Consider the following 22,114-nt stretch of genomic DNA (forward strand, 5'->3'; position numbering starts at 1 on the left):
AGTCTAGCTAGCTACATTTTCAGATATTACACGTTTCTAATTTTGACATAAAGTATTTTTATTTCAAGTTAAACTGTACTGTTAGCTAGCTAGCTAACATTAGCTGGCTGGCTCACTAGCTAATGTTTAATGTATGATCTTATTATTCGTATCTCAAAGCCATTTGCTTGGCTTGTTATAGCCTAATGTTAGCTAGCTAACATTGAACATGGTTGGTTAGCTACTACAGATTCATGCAAGGTAGTAATGTCATGAGTTGTGATTATGGTTCATTGTTTAGCTAGCTAGCTAGCTACATGTCTTTATAAAAAGACTCTACTATGCAAGTGTCCATTTTAATAGAATGTCACTGCGACAACTGTTTTCTTGGATGCTTGACTGCTGATGTTAGGACAGAACGCTCGGATCAACCCTTAAAGTGATTGGTGGAACTAAAGCTTAAGAGGGTGTGAACGATTCTGAATGGGTATAGACAAAGAAGAGCTCTCCAGTAAGTACCAAAAATATTCAAAAGCCATTTTCTCAAAAGTGAGGTTACAAGTTTATCAACTTTAAAAGCAGAATTACTTTCCCATTGTTCATCAAATGCAGTGTATGATATACCATTTTGTAGCTCTGTGTCTCTGCTTTTATCCACTGTAGAAAATACCATTTCAAATATTGCTACATAAGACCGAATCAAGGCGGTCAGTCACAAATGACATTGATAGTAATGGCTCACCATGTGAGTGTGTTGCCTCATTTTATCTCAGATTTGATTTTAATTTGTATCTAAAGGTGTGATCACAAACAGGCCGGGAATCAATGGAACATCACACATGGATGTGTCTGGATCCAATTTACCCTGTGTCTGACCCTCTATTCTTAGGTGTCGATGGGAAACGAGAGCCACCACTGTAGTCTCCATGGCAGAGAGCAGATCTATCAGTCTGCTGACTGTCTCTCTTCATCCCTTTCTCAAATCAAATCAAATCAAATTTTATTTGTCACATACACATGGTTAGCAGATGTTAATGTGAGTGTAGCGAAATGCTTGTGCTTCTAGTTCCGACAATGCAGTAATAACCAACAAGTAATCTAACCTAACAATTCCACAACTACTACCTTATACACACAAGTGTAAAGGGATAAAGAATATGTACATAAAGATATATGAATGAGTGATGGTACAGAACGGCATAGGCAAGATGCAGTAGATGGTATAGTGTACAGTTTATACATATGATGAGTAATGTAGGGTATGTAAACATAAAGTGGCATAGTTTAAAGTGGCTAGTGATACATGTATTACAAAAAGATGGCAAGATGCAGTGGATGATATACAGTACAGTATATACATATACATATGAGATGAGTAATGTAGGGTATGTAAACATTATATTAAGTGGCATTGTTTAAAGTGGCTAGTGATACATTTTTTACATAATTTCCATCAATTCCCATTATTAAAGTGGCTGGAGTTGAGTCAGTATGTTGGCAGCGGCCACTAAATGTTAGTGGTGGCTGTTTAACAGTCTGATGGCCTTGAGATAGAAGCTGTTTTTCAGTCTCTCGGTCCCTGCTTTGATGCACCTGTACTGACCTCGCCTTCTGGATGATAGCGGGGTGAACAGGCAGTGGCTCGGGTGGTTGTTGTCCTTGATGATCTTTATGGCCTTCCTGTGACATCGGGTGGTGTAGGTGTCCTGGAGGGCAGGTAGTTTGCCCCCAGTGATGCGTTGTGCAGACCTCACTACCCTCTGGAGAGCCTTACGGTTGTGGGCGGAGCAGTTGCCGTACCAGGCGGTGATACAGCCCGACAGGATGCTCTCGATTGTGCATTTCTCCATCCATACATCCCTCTGTCTCTCCATCCTTTCCCAGGCACAGCTACGAGCGGAAAGTGCTTTAACCTTGAGGCCAAGGCAGCATAGGAACATGTGCCAGCAATTTGTTTAGAATAAATAAAGGGATGATCTTCTGACAGTCGGTTCAGAGCAGCTGCTCTGGAGGCTTTGTTGTGAAGGCTGGAGGAGGTAAGAGCTCAGGAGGCATCAGTGGAGTAGCATTACTCTACTGCCAACGTGGTGGAGACACTGTGGGGTCTAACGCAAGGTCAATGCCACTGACTCATTGGACAGGACCTGGAACATACTGGCTTTGTCCATATATTGTTCTTTCATTCATGACCACTACTTTCATCTTCCAAGTCTTCTCATGTCAAAGGTCAAAAAGGAAAGGAGTCATGGAAGACTATTTGGGACACACTGTCAGCCAAAGACAGTAGGCCCACCATGTTTTATAGGCATACTGTGGTATGGGCTTAGTTTTTCCTGTCCACAGGACCTGACCAGGAAAACCCACAGACATGCCTATCTTCAGTGTATAGTTAATTGACATGCTTACAGACTGAGCAACAAGCAGAATGACACGTATGGAAGGCCTTTATGTGGGAGTAAATACTTGCCCAGTCACATATGGACTTGAACAATCCACCAGCCACATATGGACTTGAACACTCTACCAGCCAAATATGGACTTGAACACTTCACCAGACACATATGGACTTGAACACTCCACCAGTCACATATGGACTTGCTTGAACACCCCACCAGCCACATATGGACTTGAACACTCCACCAGCCATATATGGACTTGAACATTCCACCAGCCACATATGGACTTGAACACTCCACCAGTCACATATGGACTTGAACACTCCACCAGTCACATATGGACTTGCTTGAACACTCCACCAGCCACATATGGACTTGCTTGAACACTCCACCAGCCCCATAGGGACTTGAACACTCCACCAGCCCCATAGGGACTTGAACACTTCACCAGCCCCATAGGGACTTGAACACTCCACCAGTCACATATGGACTTGCTTGAACACTCCACCAGCCACATATGGACTTGCTTGAACACTCCACCAGCCACATATGAACTTGCTTGAATACTCCACCAGCCACATATGGACTTGAACACTCCACCATCCACATATGGACTTGAACACTCCACCAGCCACATATGGACTTGAACACTCCACCAGTCACATATGGACTTGAACACTCCACCAGCCACATATGGACTTGAACACTCCACCAGTCACATATGGACTTGCTTGAACACTCCACCAGTCACATATGGACTTGCTTGAACACTCCACCAGCCACATATGGACTTGAACACTCCACCAGCCACATATGGACTTGAACACTCCACCAGCCACATATGGACTTGAACACTCCACCAGCCATATATGGACTTGAACACTCCACCAGTCACATATGGACTTGCTTGAACACTCCACCAGTCACATATGGACTTGCTTGAACACTCCCCCAGCCCCATAGGGACTTGAACACTCCACCAACCCCATAGGGACTTGAACACTTCACCAGCCCCATAGGGACTTGAACACTCCACCAGTCACATATGGACTTGCTTGAACACTCCACCAGTCACATATGGACTTGCTTGAACACTCCACCAGCCACATATGGACTTGAACACTCCACCAGCCACATATGGACTTGAACACTCCACCAGCTATATATGGACTTTTACACTCCATCAGCCACATATGGACTTGAACACTCCACCAGTCACATATTGACTTGAACACTCCACCAGTCACACATTGACTTGAACACTCCACCAGCCACATATGGAGGGTGGTTAGCTATGTGGGGAATGTCTAACAGTCTGTGAGCAATGCATCATAAACTTTTGCATCCATAGCAAAAGTTTATCACAGATCTTTTGTCGAGTTGATGATTAATATCAGCTTGGAGAGCAGAGCTGGAGCATAAAAAAGAAATAGCTGTCTGCATGATTTTTTGTGCCCTGTCAAATCTCTCATGTCATTAAGATATCTAAGGCAATTAAAAATATATTCTAAAAAGATAAACCATGGGCCAACACCGAATCACTCATTCTCCTCGTGAAGTGAAATAATCTTGCCAGTGCAGGTATGGATTATGGATTTGATTAAACTAAGCCCAAGAGCAGATGGATTGCACATTAAAAGAGCACAGACCTACCAATAACTGTTTATAAAATGAAAAAAGGGGGGACTTTGAGGGATTGTGCCTTTACAAAGGTGATAGATTTAGAGTGCTATGATTTCCCATAGGACTAGATGACCTTGAGGAACTCAGAGAGGAAGGACTGATGAGGAATAACTGTCTAGAAGTTGGGTATGTCAGGGAGAGTCATGGCAGGATCGTCAAGGACATCGTATGATAATAGCTATCTTTGTGGGTAATGGAAGGAGGATTAAAGTGGTTGCAGCATTATTCATTCTTTCATAAAAAAAGTATTTTTATTTTTTTACACATAGTTGTTGTTTTATTGAAATATCACAAATATCAGTACCCCCAACAGTTCTCCCAACCACCAGTACCCCGGACAGTACCCCCACCAGTACTCCCGACAATACCCCCAACAGTACTCCCAACCACCAGTACCCCCAACAGTACCCCCCAACAGTTCTCCCAACCACCAGTACCCCGGACAGTACCCCCACCAGTACCCCCAACAGTACCCCCAACAGTACTCAAACAGCACCGTCAACAGTAACCCCACCAGTACCCCGACCAGTACTCCCAACCACCAGTACCCCCAATAATACACATTTGTATTGGTGCCCTGGATAAGCACACCCGATTCATCTTGTCAACTAACCATCAAGCCCTCGTTAAGTTGAAGCAAGAGAGTTTGTCCGGGGCTACAACAAAAATGTGTGCTGTTGGGGGTACAGGAGGACTGGAGTTGGGAAACACTAGTCCACAGAGATCTGCAACAAATGGATCTGTGAACTGCATTCAACACCGCTCAGTGACTCGCGACTGACCATAAAACAAACTACTCTGAACAAAAATATAAATGCAACATGTAAAGTGTTGGTTCCATGTTTAATGAGTTTAAATAAAATATCCCAGAAATGTTCCATACGCACAAAAATCATATTTCTCTCAAATGTTGTGCACAAATTTGTTTACATCACTGTTAGTGAGCATTTCTCTTTAGCTAAGATAATCCATCCATCTGACAGGTGTGGCATATCAAGAAGCTGATTAAACAACATGATCATTCATTACACAGGTGCCCCTTGTGCTAGGGTCAATAAAAGTCCACTAAAATGTGCAGTTTTGAGGAGTATTTCTGTCTGTAATAAAACCCTTTTGTGGGGAAAAACTTATTCTGATTGGCTGGGCACTGGCTCCCCAGTGGGTGGGCCTGGCTCCCTTGTGGTTAAGAGGCTTGACGGCCTCTGGGGTAAAGGTAACCTCTGGGGTAAAGGTAACAACTAATAGCTACGCTGGTGTCCTGAAGATGTCCACACTGAGTTCATGAAGTCAGCATGTATCCAGCCACATCCTCTCTCACTCCCTCCTCCAGCAGCAAGCCTCTGATTTACGGCTGGACAGTGGCCTGAAGAGGTGTTGGATTAAATGAAATACAAGGGAGAAGAACATCTGGAAAGGCTATTGGGTATAGTTTGATGTTAATGGCTGATGGAGGCCTATAGGCCTAGGAGGCTTGGAAGGGAGATGACAGAGCACTTCCAGGGACACTGTGGTTTCTTGCTCATCACAAAGCAATGCCTGAACTGAGATTATTCACACAGATTATTCTCAATGTTCCATATCAAATCAGCAGGTGGGTCCTAATGAGTTCCTAAATGGACTTTATCGAGTCTTTATCAACTCGGTTAGAATATAATAATGTGTCCCAGATGTACCTCACTAGTGATGCTGGTGTCCTGAAAGAGAGAAAGATGCTTGAGGACAAGAATCCCAAATGAATAAACATCATATATAAAGCTTGTGATCTGAAGCAGTAGCTGTATGCAACTTCCAGTAATGTATCATTCTCTATTCAAGGAGCCGCAGGTAAGAAATCAAGCCAGTGGAGGAGTGTCTGTCTGGAATATCCCCTGAAATCAGAGCACAGCACAAGAGCTGTTTTGAAATATTCCGCAGTAAACTACCATTCATACTTCTTGTTCCCCTCGGTGCAACAATGGCTAACATGCGGTTTTCATTTAGTGGATTACCTATGGTAGGTTGAGACAGCCGTCTCTGGAGGGGCACTGTGTGTATTCTCCCCATCATCGCTCCATCTCTCCATCCCCAAGGAGAGCTTTCTCTCATTAACACAGCTCTATACCAGGCCAGTCTCTGTCCTCCTCCTCTCCTCCTTCCCCTCCTCCTCCCCAGTGGAGCCCTGCAGACTGCAGACTACCTAGCCTGCAGTAATGACTCACACATTACACAGTCCCAGCACCGTACTACAGCACCTCATGTTACTGCTGACTGCACAGCACCTGCCCCATTAGCACCCCTAGTCACTCTAATGAGAGCTCTGTAATGTTTACAGCACTTAGAGAGAAGAGAGAGGGGGAGAGAGATAATGGGAGAGACAAAGAGAGAGAGAAAGAAGGGGAGAGAGGGAAAGGGGAGAAAGAAAGACAGATGGATGGAAGGGGATAGAGTGGGAGAGAGAGAGAGAAGGGGATAGAGTGGGAGAGAGAGAGAAGGGGATAGAGTGGGAGAGAGAGAGAGAAGGGGATAGAGTGGGAGAGAGAGAGAGAATGGGATAGAGTGGGAGAGAGAGAGAGAGAGAAGGGGATAGAGTGGGAGAGAGAGAGAGAGAAGGGGATAGAGTGGGAGAGAGAGAAGGGGATAGAGTGGGAGAGAGAGAAGGGGATAGAGTGGGAGAGAGAGAGAAGGGGATAGAGTGGGAGAGAGAGAGAAGGGGATAGAGTGGGAGAGAGAGAGAGAGGGGATAGAGTGGGAGAGAGATAAGGGGGATAGAGTGGGGAGAGAGAGAGAAGGGGATAGAGTGGGAGAGAGAGAGAAGGGGATAGAGTGGGAGAGAGAGAGAGGAAGGGGATAGAGTGGGAGAGAGAGAGAAGGGGATAGAGTGGGAGAGAGAGAGAAGGGGATAGAGTGGGAGAGAGAGAGAGAAGGGGATAGAGTGGGAGAGAGAGAAGGGGATAGAGTGGGAGAGAGAGAGAGAAGGGGATAGAGTGGGAGAGAGAGAGAAGGGGATGAGTGGGAGAGAGAGAGAGAGGGGATAGAGTGGGAGAGAGAGAGAGAAGGGGATAGAGTGGGAGAAGAGAGAGAAGGGGATAGAGTGGGAGAGAGAGAAAGGGGATAGAGTGGGAGAGAGAGAGAAGGGGATAGAGTGGGAGAGAGAGAGAAGGGGATAGAGTGGGAGAGAGAGAGAAGGGGATAGAGTGGGAGAGAGAGAGAGAGGGGATAGAGTGGGAGAGAGAGAGAGAAGGGGATAGAGTGGGAGAGAGAGAGAAGGGGATAGAGTGGGAGAGAGAGAGAAGGGATAGAGTGGGAGAGAGAGAAGGGGATAGAGAGAGAAGGGGATAGGTGGAGAGAGAGAGAAGGGGATAGAGTGGGAGAGAGAGAGAAGGGGATACAGTGGGGAGAGAGAGAAGGGGATAGAGTGGGAGAGAGAGAGAAAGGGGATAGAGTGGGAGAAGAGAGAAGGGTATAGAGTGGGAGAGAGAGAGAGAAGGGGATAGAGTGGGAGAGAGAGAAGGGGATAGAGTGGAGGAGAGAGAGAGAAGGGGATAGAGTGGGAGAGAGAGAAGGGGGATAGAGTGGGAGAGAGAGAGAAGGGGATAGAGTGGGAGAGAGAGAGAAGGGGATAGAGTGGGAGAGAGAGAGAAGGGGATAGAGTGGGAGAGAGAGAGAGAAGGGGATAGAGTGGGAGAGAGAGAGGGGATAGAGGTGGGAGAGAGAGAGAGAAGGGGATAGAGTGGGAGAGAGGAGAAGGGGATACAGTGGGAGAGAGAGAGAAGGGGATAGGTGGGAGAGAGAGAGAAGGGGAGAGAGTGGGAGAGAGAGAGAAGGGGTATTAGAGTGGGAGAGAGAGAGAGAAGGGGATAGAGTGGGAGAGAGATAGAGAAGGTGATAGAGTTGAGAGAGAGAGAGAGAAGGGGATAGAGTGGGAGAGAGAGAGAAGGGGATAGAGTGGGAGAGGAGAGAAGAGAAGGGGATAGAGTGGGAGAGAGAGAAGGGATAGAGTGGGAGAGAGAGAGAGAAGGGGATAGAGTGGGAGAGAGAGAAGGGGATAGAGTGGGAGAGAGAGAGAAGGGGATAGAGTGGGAGAGAGAGAGAAGGGGATAGAGTGGGAGAGAGAGAGAAGGGGATAGAGTGGGAGAGAGAGAGAAGGGGATAGAGTGGGAGAGAGAGAGAGAAGGGGATAGAGTGGGAGAGAGAGAAGGGGATAGAGTGGGAGAGAGAGAGAAGGGATAGAGTGGGAGAGAGAGAGAGAAGGGGATAGAGTGGGAGAGAGAGAGAAGGGGATAGAGTGGGAGAGAGAGATAGATTGGAGAGAGAGAGAGAAGGGGATAGATTGGGAGAGAGAGAGAGAAGGGGATAGAGTGGGAGAGAGAGAAGGGGATAGAGTGGGAGAGAGAGAGAAGGGGATAGAGTGGGAGAGAGAGAAGGGGATAGAGTGGGAGAGAGAGAAGGGGATAGAGTGGGAGAGAGAGAGAGAAGGGGATAGAGTGGGAGAGAGAGAAGGGGGATACAGTGGGAGAGAGAGAGAGAAGGGGATAGAGTGGGAGAGAGAGAGAGAAGGTGATAGAGTGGGGAGAGAGAGAGAAGGGGATAGAGTGGGAGAGAGAGAGAGAAGGGGGATAGAGTGGGAGAGAGAGAAGGGGATAGAGTGGGGAGAGAGAGAGAGAAGGGGATAGAGTGGGAGAGAGGAGAAGGGGATAGAGTGGGAGAGAGAGAGAAGACTAGGGGATAGAGAGAGAGAGACTAGGGGATAGAGGGAGAGAGAGAAGACTAGGGGATAGAGGGAGAGAGAGAGAGAAGACTAGGGGATAGAGGGAGAGAGAGAGAGAGAAGACTAGGGGATAGAGGGGGAGAGAGAGAATGGGATAGAGTGGGAGAGAGAGAGAGAAGGGGATAGAGTGGGAGAGAGAGAGGAAGGGGAAGAGTGGGAGAGAAGAGAGAGAAGGGGAGAGAGATTGGAGACGAGAGGAAGGGTATAGAGTGGGAGAGAGAGAGAGAAGGGGATAGAGTGGGAGAGAGAGAGAAGGGATAGAGTGGGGAGAGAGAGAAGAGAGAGGGGGATAGAGTGGGAGAGAGAGAAGGGGATAGAGTGGGAGAGAGAGAGAGAAGGGGATAGAGTGGGAGAGAGAGAAGGGGATAGAGTGGGAGTTTTTTTAGGAAAGAGAAAAGGGATAGCAGTGGAGAGACAGAGAGAAGGGATAGAGTGGGAGAGAGAGAGAGAAGGGGATAGAGTGGGAGAGAGAGAGAGAGAGAAGGGGATAGAGTGGAGAGAGAGAGAGAGAAGGGGAGAGAGTGGTGGAGAGAGAGAGAGAGAAGGGGATAGAGTGGGAGAGAGAGAGAGAGAAGGGGATAGAGTGGAGAGAAGAGAGAGAAGGGGATAGAGTGGGAGAGAGAGAGAGAGAGAAGGGGATAGAGTGGGAGAGAGAGAGAAGGGGATAGAGTGGGAGAGAGAGAAGGGGATAGAGTGGAGGAGAGAGAGAAGGGGATAGAGTGGAGAGAGAGAGAAGGGGATAGAGTGGGAGAGAGAGAAGGGGATTGAGGGAGAGAGAGAAGGGGATAGAGTGGGAGAGAGAGAGAGAAGGGGATAGAGTGGAGAGAGAGAAAAGGGGATAGAGTGGGAGAGAGAGAAAAGGGGATAGAGTGGGAGAGAGAAGGGGATAGAGTGGAGGAGAGAGAAAGGGGATAGAGTGGAGAGAGAGAAGGGGATAGAGGGGAGAGAGAGAAGGGGATAGAGTGGGAGAGAGAGGAGAGAAAGGGGATAGAGTGGGAGAGATGAGAGAGAGGGGGATAGAGTGGGAGAGAGAGAGAGAAGGGGATAGAGTGGGAGAGAGAGAGAGAAGGGGATTAGAGTGGGAGAGAGAGAGAGAAGGGGATAGGAGTGGTAGAGAGAGAGAAGGGATAGAGTGGGAGAGAGAGAGAGAGGAAGGGGATAGAGTGGGAGACGAGAGAGAGAGAGAAGAGAGAAGGGGATAGAGTGGAGACGAGAGAGAGAGAAGGGGATAGAGTGGGATCGGAGAGAGAAGGGGATAGAGTGGGAGAGAGAGAGAAGGGGATAGAGTGGGAGAGAGAAAGAAGGGGATAGAGTGGGAGAGAGAGAGAATGGGATAGAGTGGGAGAGAGAGAGAGAAGGGGATAGAGTGGGAGAGAGAGAGAAGGGGATAGAGTGGGAGAGAGAGAGAAGGGGATAGAGTGGGAGAGAGAGAGAAGGGGATAGAGTGGGAGAGAGAGAGAAGGGGATAGAGTGGGAGGGAGAGAATGGGATAGAGTGGGAGAGAGAGAGAGAAGGGGATAGAGTGGGAGAGAGAGAGAGAAGGGGATAGAGTGGGAGAGAGAGAGAGAAGGGGATAGAGTGGGAGAGAGAGAGAAGGGGATAGAGTGGGAGAGAGAGAGAGAAGGGGATAGAGTGGGAGAGAGAGAGAGAAGGGGATAGAGTGGGAGAGAGAGAGAAGGGGTTAGAGTGGGAGAGAGAGAGAAGGGGATAGAGTGGGAGAGAGAGAGAGAGAGAAGGGGATAGAGTGGGAGAGAGAGAGAAGGGGATAGAGTGGGAGAGAGAGAGAGAGAAGGGGATAGAGTGGGAGAGAGAGAGAGAAGGGGATAGAGTGGGAGAGAGAGAGAAGGGGATAGAGTGGGAGAGAGAGAAGGGGATAGAGTGGGAGAGAGAGAGAGAAGGGGATAGAGTGGGAGAGAGAGAGAAGGGGATAGAGTGGGAGAGAGAGAGAAGGGGATAGAGTGGAGAGAGAGAGAGAAGGGGATAGAGTGGGAGAGAGAGAGGGGATAGAGTGGGAGAGAGAGAGAGAAGGGGATAGAGTGGGAGAGAGAAGAGAGGAAGGGGATAAGAGTGGGAGAGAGAGAGAGAAGGGGATAGAGTGGGAGAGAGAGAGAAGGGGATAGAGTGGGAGAGAGAGAGAGAAGGGGATAGAGTGGGAGAGAGAGAAGGGGATAGAGTGGGAGAGAGAGAGAGAAGGGGATAGAGTGGGAGAGAGAGAGAAGGGGATAGAGTGGGAGAGAGAGAGAAGGGGATAGAGTGGGAGAGAGAGAGAGAAGGGGATAGAGTGGGAGAGAGAGAGAGAAGGGGATAGAGTGGGAGAGAGAGAGAAGGGGATAGAGTGGGAGAGAGAGAGAAGGGGATAGAGTGGGAGAGAGAGAGAAGGGGTTTTAAAGAGCAAGGGAGAAGTAACAGTTCCTTTGCTAACCCTTCCGAACCAGCTAGACCAACGGAAAATAAAAGTTTATAAGTCTGACACCATACAGTTATTATCAGGTTATTGTAAACAAAAAAGGAAGGCTGACGTTAGACTTTAACTTTAGACGCACTGAAACACACGCACACAACCACACCCACACCCTAGCATACAGAGTATGTTGAAATACAATTATTAGTCTCTTTCATCTTTAATGAAAACATTCATTGTCATTGAACAGGTTAATCAATCAGTCATCAGTGGGGTGAATACTTATTGCATGGCACTCACTGCCACCACAAATGTCATGGAGTAAGGGTGTGCCTCACATTTCATTAAAGGGTGAGATCATAGATTTTCAGCAAACCTGGGATTCCATAAGGCAGGCATTCTAGGTAATGGGAGAGGGAGAGGGGGAGAAGGGGAGAAGAGAGAGGGAAGATAGGGGGGAGAGAGCGGAGAGGCTGGCGTGGTGTGTCCCATGTCAAAGGGCCTGTCGGGCTGTCAGAGGACAGGATCGAAACCCAGGCAGGGCCAGGACAGGAGGGTCCTGGTCAGGCAGCTGTCACCTCCCTGACACTGGGTGAGACCATCCATCTGGCCTGCTTGGGGAGGTCCACGGCGGGTGGAGAGAAACAGAACAGATCTCAAGTCACACACACACACACAGGAATACATGCATGTACACACAGGAATAGCACACACACACACACACACATGCCTGTTAATGTGCACCACACTGAACAAGGCTATTCTGGGTGATCACTGAGTCAATCTTTGGCCCATGTCCAGATGAATCTGCTCTTGCTGAGAGATCTGAAAAACAGGACTGACACGCTGCCATCACTGCCCAACGAACATAAACAAACAATAGTAACATATGGATGTAATGGTCTCCCTTAAGTAACTCTTACTGCCTCCACTGAGATTTTAATACTGCTAATTTCACACACCGCTTTTTACATAAACCTATAGGCTGTTAGAAGGAACATAAAAAGGCATAGTTCAAATCAAATGTGCGCCCAATACAACAGGTGTAGACCTTACAGTTAAATGCTTACATACAAGCCCTTAACCAACAGTGCAGTTTTTAAGTCAAAAATAGGTATTAGGTAAACAACAGATGTAAAGAAGAAAAAAATAACAGTAGCAGGTGGTACTGGCGGTATACAGGCGGTTCACTTGCTAATGGTGCACAATTAGCGATACCGATTTACCGATACACATGTTTAAGATAGGACTGCATCGGTCCTCGGACCCCAAACCGATCTAAATTAGCAAAACATTTTAAATGAAATGGTGATTCATAACGTTTGAATCAATTTTCTGACCTATGCATGTTAGGTCAGAAAATTGATTGAAATGCTATGAATCGCAGATTCACAAAAATATTTTGCTCATATCAGGCCAACTTTTTTATACCTTCTGAAAATACCTAATATTTTGTGACAACTGATGCGCGTTCACGTTCTAGTCGGAACTAGGAAACCCAGAAAAATCTGACTTGCTAACTGGTTGAACGCGGCAAGTGTATAACTACAGTACAACCAGTTAGCAAATCGGAAAATTCATAGTTTCCTAGTTCCGATTAGCTCGTGAATGCGGCATTAGCATGTAACTGTGTTGTCAGTTGTTGATCTGGAAGTATTTTGCATGCCGAATAACACTAGGGAATATCACTAGGCTAGTCTAGTCAAACTGCGCACTGTGCCCAGCGTCGCGCACTGACCAATGCGAGGTAGGAGGCCTGTTCCTGATCTTGCACATCTGCCTTACACCTTCAGCATTCAAATGCTAAAATGTTTAGCTCAATATTAGGCTTTACTAGTTGAGTGACAACCTATGTGATTTGCTAGGTTATTGCTTTCTATGTGCTGTTGAAAATGGTGTTTTACCCGAATTAAAGTAAGCTACTGAAGACAACTCTCCTCTGACAATACCTGCTGAACGGGGCTTACAATCGATTTTTAGGTTCCCCATCAGCACTAGTTTTGGTAGTTCTGCTTTTACAATCAGTGCATGTGGTCATTTTTAGATATGCAGGGTAAAGTTGATAATATCATAACAAGGAATCACTTCTGTGAGGCACACTGCATGGCCAAAACGGAGGAGAAAATATGCTCAACATCCAAACGGTCAAAACCATTAGATTTTGTGATGGGGTGAAATCCAAAATTGTGCTATTTATTCGTTGGCTATGTCATAGCTAATTTGTAAACAATAAATATTGATGCATTACTAGCTCAAACACTTCATCTTAAAATATGACAAGTTAATTAGTGGTTAATGGTGATTCCAGAACCAAAGTGGAGGGACAAAAAACATAGGCTACATGGCCACCCCTAATCTGACAGTGGTAGTGGTAGTGGGGTGGTAGATGCCTCGTGTTCTTTATGGCTCAAAGCAGCTGCCTACATAGTATACACCATAGACATACATAATTTACACACACACACACACACAACACACACACAGTCACAGTCACAGGCACACACAGCTCAGACAGATCCAGCTCAGAGAGGCCCAGGTCATGAGCTCCATCAGCAGCAGATTTTAGTGAATGTGTTTATGCAACAAATGTTTGAAACGAATCCCGTCGATTCATTCTCTAATCAAACCGAATCTTACCAAATTGTTTCAAACTAAAACATATCGTTCCTGTATCGTATTGGAGCGAATCGGAGCTGGTAGCAGGATTACCATTAAGTGACAAACTTCCTCCTCCACATTTAGACAGAGGGACATTCCACAACAGACTTCCCCTGTACGCTACTGCTACTCTCATATATGCATAGTCACTTTAACCATGTCTACATGTACATACTACCTCAATCAGCCTGACTAACCAGTGTCTGGTACGTAGCCTCACTACTTTTATAGCCTCGCTACTGTATATAGCCTGTCTTTTTTACTGTTGTTTTATTTCTTTACCTACCTATTGTTCACCTAATACCTTTTCTGCACTATTGGTTAGAGCCTGTAAGTAAGCATTTCACTGTAAGGTCTACACCTGTTGTATTAAGCGCAAGTGACAAATACACTTTGATTTGATTTGTATCCAGATATAATGGAATGTATCCAGTCATAATGGAATGTATCCGGTCATAATGGAATGTATCCAGTCATAATGGAATGTATCCAGTTATAATGGAATGTATCCAGTTATAATGGAATGTATCCAGTCATAATGGAATGTATCCAGTCATAATGGAATGTATCCAGTTATAATGGAATGTATCCAGTCATAATGGAATGTATCCAGTCATAATGGAATGTATCCAGTCATAATGGAATGTATCCAGTCATAATGGAATGTATCCAGTCATAATGGAATGTATCCAGTCATAATGGAATGTATCCAGTCATAATGGAATGTATCCAGTCATAATGGAATGTATCCAGTCATAATGGAATGTATCCAGTCATAAAGGAATGTATCCAGTTATAATGGAATGTATCCAGTTATAATGGAATGTATCCAGTTATAATGGAATGTATCCAGTTATAATGGAATGTATCCAGTCATAATGGAATGTATCCAGTCATAATGGAATGTATCCAGTCATAATGGAATGTGTCCAGTCATAATGGAATGTATCCAGTTATAATGGAATGTGTCCAGTTATAATGGAATGTATCCAGTCATAATGGAATGTATCCAGTCATAATGGAATGTATCCAGTCATAATTGTTTCAAACTAAAACATATCGTTCCTGTATCGTATTGGAGCGAATCGGAGCTGGTAGCAGGATTACCATTAAGTGACAAACTTCCTCCTCCACATTTAGACAGAGGGACATTCCACAACAGACTTCCCCTGTACGCTACTGCTACTCTCATATATGCATAGTCACTTTAACCATGTCTACATGTACATACTACCTCAATCAGCCTGACTAACCAGTGTCTGGTACGTAGCCTCACTACTTTTATAGCCTCGCTACTGTATATAGCCTGTCTTTTTTACTGTTGTTTTATTTCTTTACCTACCTATTGTTCACCTAATACCTTTTCTGCACTATTGGTTAGAGCCTGTAAGTAAGCATTTCACTGTAAGGTCTACACCTGTTGTATTAAGCGCAAGTGACAAATACACTTTGATTTGATTTGTATCCAGATATAATGGAATGTATCCAGTCATAATGGAATGTATCCGGTCATAATGGAATGTATCCAGTCATAATGGAATGTATCCAGTTATAATGGAATGTATCCAGTTATAATGGAATGTATCCAGTCATAATGGAATGTATCCAGTCATAATGGAATGTGTCCAGTTATAATGGAATGTATCCAGTCATAATGGAATGTATCCAGTCATAATGGAATGTATCCAGTCATAATGGAATGTATCCAGTCATAATGGAATGTATCCAGTCATAATGGAATGTATCCAGTCATAATGGAATGTATCCAGTCATAATGGAATGTATCCAGTCATAATGGAATGTATCCAGTCATAATGGAATGTATCCAGTCATAATGGAATGTATCCAGTCATAATGGAATGTATCCAGTTATAGATATGTATCCAGTTATAATGGAATGTATCCAGTCATAATGGAATGTGTCCAGTCATAATGGAATGTATCCAGTGATAATGGAATGTATCCAGTTATAATGGAATGTATCCAGTTATAATGGAATGTATCCAGTCATAATGGAATGTGTCCAGTTGTAACGGCAGTCTAAGTCGTCCTCAGACGAGGAGAGGCGAGAAGGATCTGAGGACCAATGTGCAGCGTGGTAATTTTCCATGATTTAATTAACACAAAACAAGACACTATACAAAATGACAAAACAAACTAACCGTCACAGTCCTAGCTGGTGCAGACAAAACACAAAGACAGGAAACAACCACCCACAATCCCCAACACAAAACAAGCCACCTATATATGATTCTCAATCAGGGACAACGATTAACAGCTGTCTCTGATTGAGAACCATATTAGGCTGAACACAGAAACAGACGAACTAGACACACAACATAGAATTCCCACCCAGCTCACGTCCTGACCAACACTAAACAAGCAAAACACATAAGAACTCTGGTCAGGACGTTACAGTACCCCCTCCTGAGGTGCGGACTCCGAACGCACCCCTAAAACTCAAGAGGAGGGTCTGGGTGGGCATCTGACCGCGGTGGCGGCTCCGGCGCAGGACGAGGACACCACTCCACCACTGTCTTTGTCCCCCTCCTTAGCGTCCTTTGAGCGGCGACCCTCGCCCACGACCTTGGCCTAAGAATCCTCCCCAAGGCCCCCACATGATTTAGGAGGTAGCTCAGGACAGAGAGGTAGCTCAGGACAGAGAGGTAGCTCAGGACAGAGAGGTAGCTCCGGACAGAGAGGTAGCTCAGGACAGAGGGGCAACTCCGGACAGAGAGGCAACTCCGGACAGAGGGGCAACTCCGGACAGAGAGGCAGCTCCGGACTGAATGGCAGCTCCGGACTGAGTGGCATCTCCGGACTGAGTGGCAGCTCCGGACTGAGTGGCAGCTCCGGACTGAGTGGCAGCTCATGACTGTAGGGCAGCTCATGACTGTAGGGCAGCTCATGACTGTAGGGCAGCTCATGACTGAGTGGCAGCTCATGACTGTGTGGCAGCTCATGACTGTAGGGCAGCTCATGACTGTAGGGCAGCTCATCACTGTAGGGCAGCTCATGACTGTAGGGCAGCTCATGACTGTAGTGCAGCTCATGACTGGAGGGCAGCTCATGACTGGAGGGCAGCTCATGACTGGAAGGCAGCTCATGACTGGCTGGCGGCTCTGGCAGCTCCTGACTGGCTGGCGGCTCTGGCAGCTCCTGACTGGCTGGCGGCTCTGGCAGCTCCTGACTGGCTGGCGGCTCTGGCAGCTCCTGACTGGCTGGCGGCTCTGGCAGCTCCTGACTGGCGGCTCTGGCAGCTCCTGACTGGCTGGCGGCTCTGGCAGCTCCTGACTGACGGACGGCTCTAATGGCTCGGGACAGACGGGCGGCTCTGAAGGCGCTGGGCAGACGGATGGCTCAGATGGCGCTGGGCAGACGGATGGCTCAGATGGCGCTGGGCAGACGGATGGCTCAGATGGCGCTGGGCAGACGGATGGCTCAGATGGCACTGGGCAGACGGATGGCTCAGATGGCGCTGGGCAGACGGATGGCTCAGATGGCGCTGGGCAGACGGATGGCTCAGACGGCGCTGGGCAGACAGATGGCTCAGACGGCGCTGGGCAGACAGATGGCTCAGACCATGGGAAGTGGGCGCAGGTTTCCTACCTGCCTTCGCCACACTACCCTTTAGCCCCCCCCCCCCCCCCCCCCCAAGACATTTTTGGGGTTTCTTCACGGGCTTCCAGCCACGCTTCCGTGCTGCCTCCTCATACCACCGCTCCTGGGCATTAGCTGCCTCCATCTCTTCCCGAGAGCGGCGATATTCTCCAATGTGAGCCCAGTGTCCTTTACCCTCCAGAATTTCCTCCCATGTCCAGGATTCCTGTGTAGTGGGTCGCTGCTGCTGCTGCTGCTGCCCGTACTCACGCTGCTTGGTCCGAGTTTGGTGGGTGGTTCTGTAACGGCAGTCTAAGTCGTCCTCCTCCTCAGACGAGGAGAGGCGAGAAGGATCTGAGGACCAATGTGCAGCGTGGTAATTTTCCATGATTTAATTAACACAAAACAAGACACTATACAAAATGACAAAACAAACTAACCGTCACAGTCCTAGCTGGTGCAGACAAAACACAAAGACAGGAAACAACCACCCACAATCCCCAACACAAAACAAGCCACCTATATATGATTCTCAATCAGGGACAACGATTAACAGCTGTCTCTGATTGAGAACCATATTAAGCTGAACACAGAACCAGACGAACTAGACACACAACATAGAATTCCCACCCAGCTCACGTCCTGACCAACACTAAACAAGCAAAACACATAAGAACTCTGGTCAGGACGTTTATCCAGTCATAATGGAATGTATCCAGTCATAATGGAATGTATCCAGTTATAATGGAATGTATCCAGTTATAATGGAATGTATCCAGTTATAATGGAATGTATCCAGTTATAATGGAATGTATCCAGTTATAATGGAACGTATCCAGTCATAATGGAATGTATCCAGTTATAATGGAATGTATCCAGTCATAATGGAATGTATCCAGTCATAATGGAATGTATCCAGTCATAATGGAATGTATCCAGTTATAATGGAATGTATCCAGTCATAATGGAATGTATCCAGTTATAATGGAACGTATCCAGTTATAATGGAATGTATCCAGTTATAATGGAATGTATCCAGTCATAATGGAATGTATCCAGTCATAATGGAATGTATCCAGTCATAATGGAATGTATCCAGTCATAATGGAATGTATCCAGTTATAATGGAATGTATCCAGTTATAATGGAATGTATCCAGTCATAATGGAATGTATCCAGTCATAATGGAATGTATCCAGTCATAATGGAATGTATCCAGTCATAATGGAATGTATCCAGTCATAATGGAATGTGTCCAGTTATAATGGAATGTATCCAGTTATAATGGAATGTATCCAGTTATAATGGAATGTATCCAGTTATAATGGATGTGTCCAGTCATAATGGAATGTATCCAGTCATAATGGAATGTATCCAGTTATAATGGAATGTATCCAGTTATAATGGAATGTATCCAGTTATAATGGAATGTATCCAGTTATAATGGAATGTATCCAGTCATAATGGAATGTGTCCAGTTATAATGGAATGTATCCAGTCATAATGGAATGTATCCAGTTATAATGGAATGTATCCAGTTATAATGGAATGTATCCAGTTATAATGGAATGTATCCAGTTATAATGGAATGTATCCAGTCATAATGGAATGTATCCAGTCATAATGGAATGTATCCAGTTATAATGGAATGTGTCCAGTTATAATGGAATGTATCCGGTCATAATGGAATGTATCCAGTCATAATGGAATGTATCCAGTCATAATGGAATGTATCCAGTTATAATGGAATGTATCCAGTTATAATGGAATGTGTCCAGTTATAATGGAATGTATCCAGTTATAATGGAACGTATCCAGTTATAATGGAATGTATCCAGTTATAATGGAATGTATCCAGTCATAATGGAATGTATCCAGTTATAATGGAATGTATCCAGTCATAATGGAATGTATCCAGTTATAATGGAATGTATCCAGTTATAATGGAATGTATCCGGTTATAATGGAATGTATCCAGTCATAATGGAATGTATCCAGTCATAATGGAATGTATCCAGTTATAATGGAATGTATCCAGTTATAATGGAATGTATCCAGTCATAATGGAATGTATCCAGTCATAATGGAATGTATCCAGTCATAATGGAATGTATCCGGTTATAATGGATGTGTCCAGTCATAATGGAATGTATCCAGTCATAATGGAATGTATCCAGTCATAATGGAATGTATCCAGTTATAATGGAATGTATCCAGTTATAATGGAATGTATCCAGTCATAATGGAATGTATCCAGTCATAATGGAATGTATCCGGTCATAATGGAATGTATCCAGTCATAATGGATGTGTCCAGTCATAATGGAATGTAGCTTCCCCATTGATTAGAGGAGCAGATCAGGCATTGAAATGAAAATGCGGTCAAATTCATCTCTCCAAGTCATTAGTACTGTCTCAGATATCCAATTACAGCATTGCACAAAGGAACTGTGTCATATTTGCGTGACCTCTTTATCACCAAAGGTGACAAGAGACTTCAGTTATCTGGTATTGTATAGCGTGTGTACTAGATATCGATTCAAAAATTAAATAATTTTCTAACTATACACCAACAGATTTCTACCTTCGGAAACTATTTCAGAGTATTTCTTTGCTATCCTGAAAATGATCCTCCCACAGAAAGCGTGTCTAATTTTCAAATCTGGCAACCGTGTGAGCAGGCTCTGGAAATGTTTATTTAGTAATAGCTGTGAACAATGTCCCTTGCTGTCCATAGAGGCTCTACAGTAGGCCGTAGTGACTGGTCGGTGAGACCCATGCCATCCTATTGGTGTGAAGACAGCTGCCGTAAATACACCAGATTGTCTACAATTACTCAGAGAAGGGGGTGCCAACACATTTTTCCCAGCAATTATCAGCAGGGATGCCGGCTAAGTATTAAAGTCAAGTGAAGGTGATGTGTTGTTTTTCACAGTCTTGGACAAAGACCCTCATTGTTGGGCTTTCCTGAGCTCTGGTATGACTACTACAGTCGAGACCCAGTCTGGGTCTCCTTATCGGAGCAGTTTGATGGGGGGAAGAGTGAGAAATGAGTAATGGGAAGTGTGTCAGAGAGAGGAGTACAGGATGAAGGGCTCAGAGAGAGCGAGCAAGTGAGTGAGTGAGCGAGTGAGAGTGAGTGAGTAAGAGTGAGTGAGTGAGTGAGTGAGTGAGTGAGTGAGTGAGTGAGTGAGTGAGTGAGTGAGTGAGTGAGTGAGTGAGTGAGTGAGTGAGTGAGTGAGTGAGTGAGTGAGTGAGTGAGTGAGTGAGTGAGTGAGTGAGTGAGTGAGTGAGGGAGAGAGAGAGTGAGAGATCAATGATAACATGTCTGATGTCATAGACAAGTGAGCTGTTTCCCCTGGTGGCCTTCCCATCTACCAACTCAGAGATGAAGAAAGTCTACTTCGTCTGGATTGGCTTGAATCTTCTCATCGAGCAGTATGAAGGAGGCAGTACACAGCCAGAGTGTTTTCCATTTTCATCACATGAGAATCGTGTCAGGTCTGCGAGTGCACAAGCAGAGATCTTTCAGTATGGCACATTGACAGGCAGCTTGTTCAAATAAAGGACCCACAAAGCTCTGAACGCAAGCAACTGAGCTATTGAGAAATGCATTTACACGGATACACACGCATGGCAACACAAAACAAAAACAGAACCATTTCCTCTGTTGTCTCACAGGATATTGTCTCTGTGGGGTGTTGAGAGGATACATATTCAATTGTTGAAAAAAGTGCATATTTTCGTACGAAAAGTTAATTAGAAATGGTTACAGTGTTGTTCAAAAATGTGATCAAATTGAAAACATGATCTCTCTGTGACATCTTAACCCTTTTAATAACTGGGCTCTGGGGAAATGGACAACATGCGCAGAGCTTATCTATGACACATTGAATCAGATGGTGTCATTGTCTTCAACAGAATAGTGTGAAACCAGATGAGAGCATGGGAATATGTAAATGAGAGATCTTTTTTCAGTAAAACTCCGTTGTTTCTCTGTCAGAGGGATGTCTGTACATTTTCTCTAAATTACACTGATTTCCCTTAAGGATCAACTTAAAGCACATAAACAAATTCATATGGGCCTTAATTGAATTCAAACTCATAAAAGAGTTTCTAACCACTTGCCAAAAGCCGTTATGCCTCTTAGATATTAAAGAGAGTCGTGCTTTTACATGGTTTTGTAATCTGTCTGCCTTGTCTGTTTGAATGGACTGGACAAATTATGAGCTGCTCTAAGTTTCTATTGGTACAGCAGTTAATTACAAAGAGAGTACACACATGGAAAGATTTATTGAAATGAATCCCAGTGTGAAACCAACATGAAAACACGAAAATACTTTGATTTTGCCGGTCTCAAAGTTGGTCTAAAAATGTTTTTCAAATTGGGTTTACGGTAAACAATTCCTCTTGCAGAAATATTTCCAGGAGGTTATCTGACAGCAAAAGTAGTCCCGACACAAAGAAGTCCCCATGACTTCAAAGTCCAGAGAGACGGGTTAATTGGGTTAGGGCTGGTCCTTGGATGGTAAAGGATCTGCCATGAGGCTGAGGCTCATGCAAAGTGGCTTTATCAGTCTGGGATGCCACCACACCTTTGTTCAACCTGGAGGTCTGATACACACTGTTTACATTGTGGTTTTCAAAATAT

This window comes from Salvelinus namaycush, chromosome 13 (assembly GCF_016432855.1).
Source record: "Salvelinus namaycush isolate Seneca chromosome 13, SaNama_1.0, whole genome shotgun sequence".
Classification (NCBI taxonomy): domain Eukaryota; kingdom Metazoa; phylum Chordata; class Actinopteri; order Salmoniformes; family Salmonidae; genus Salvelinus; species Salvelinus namaycush.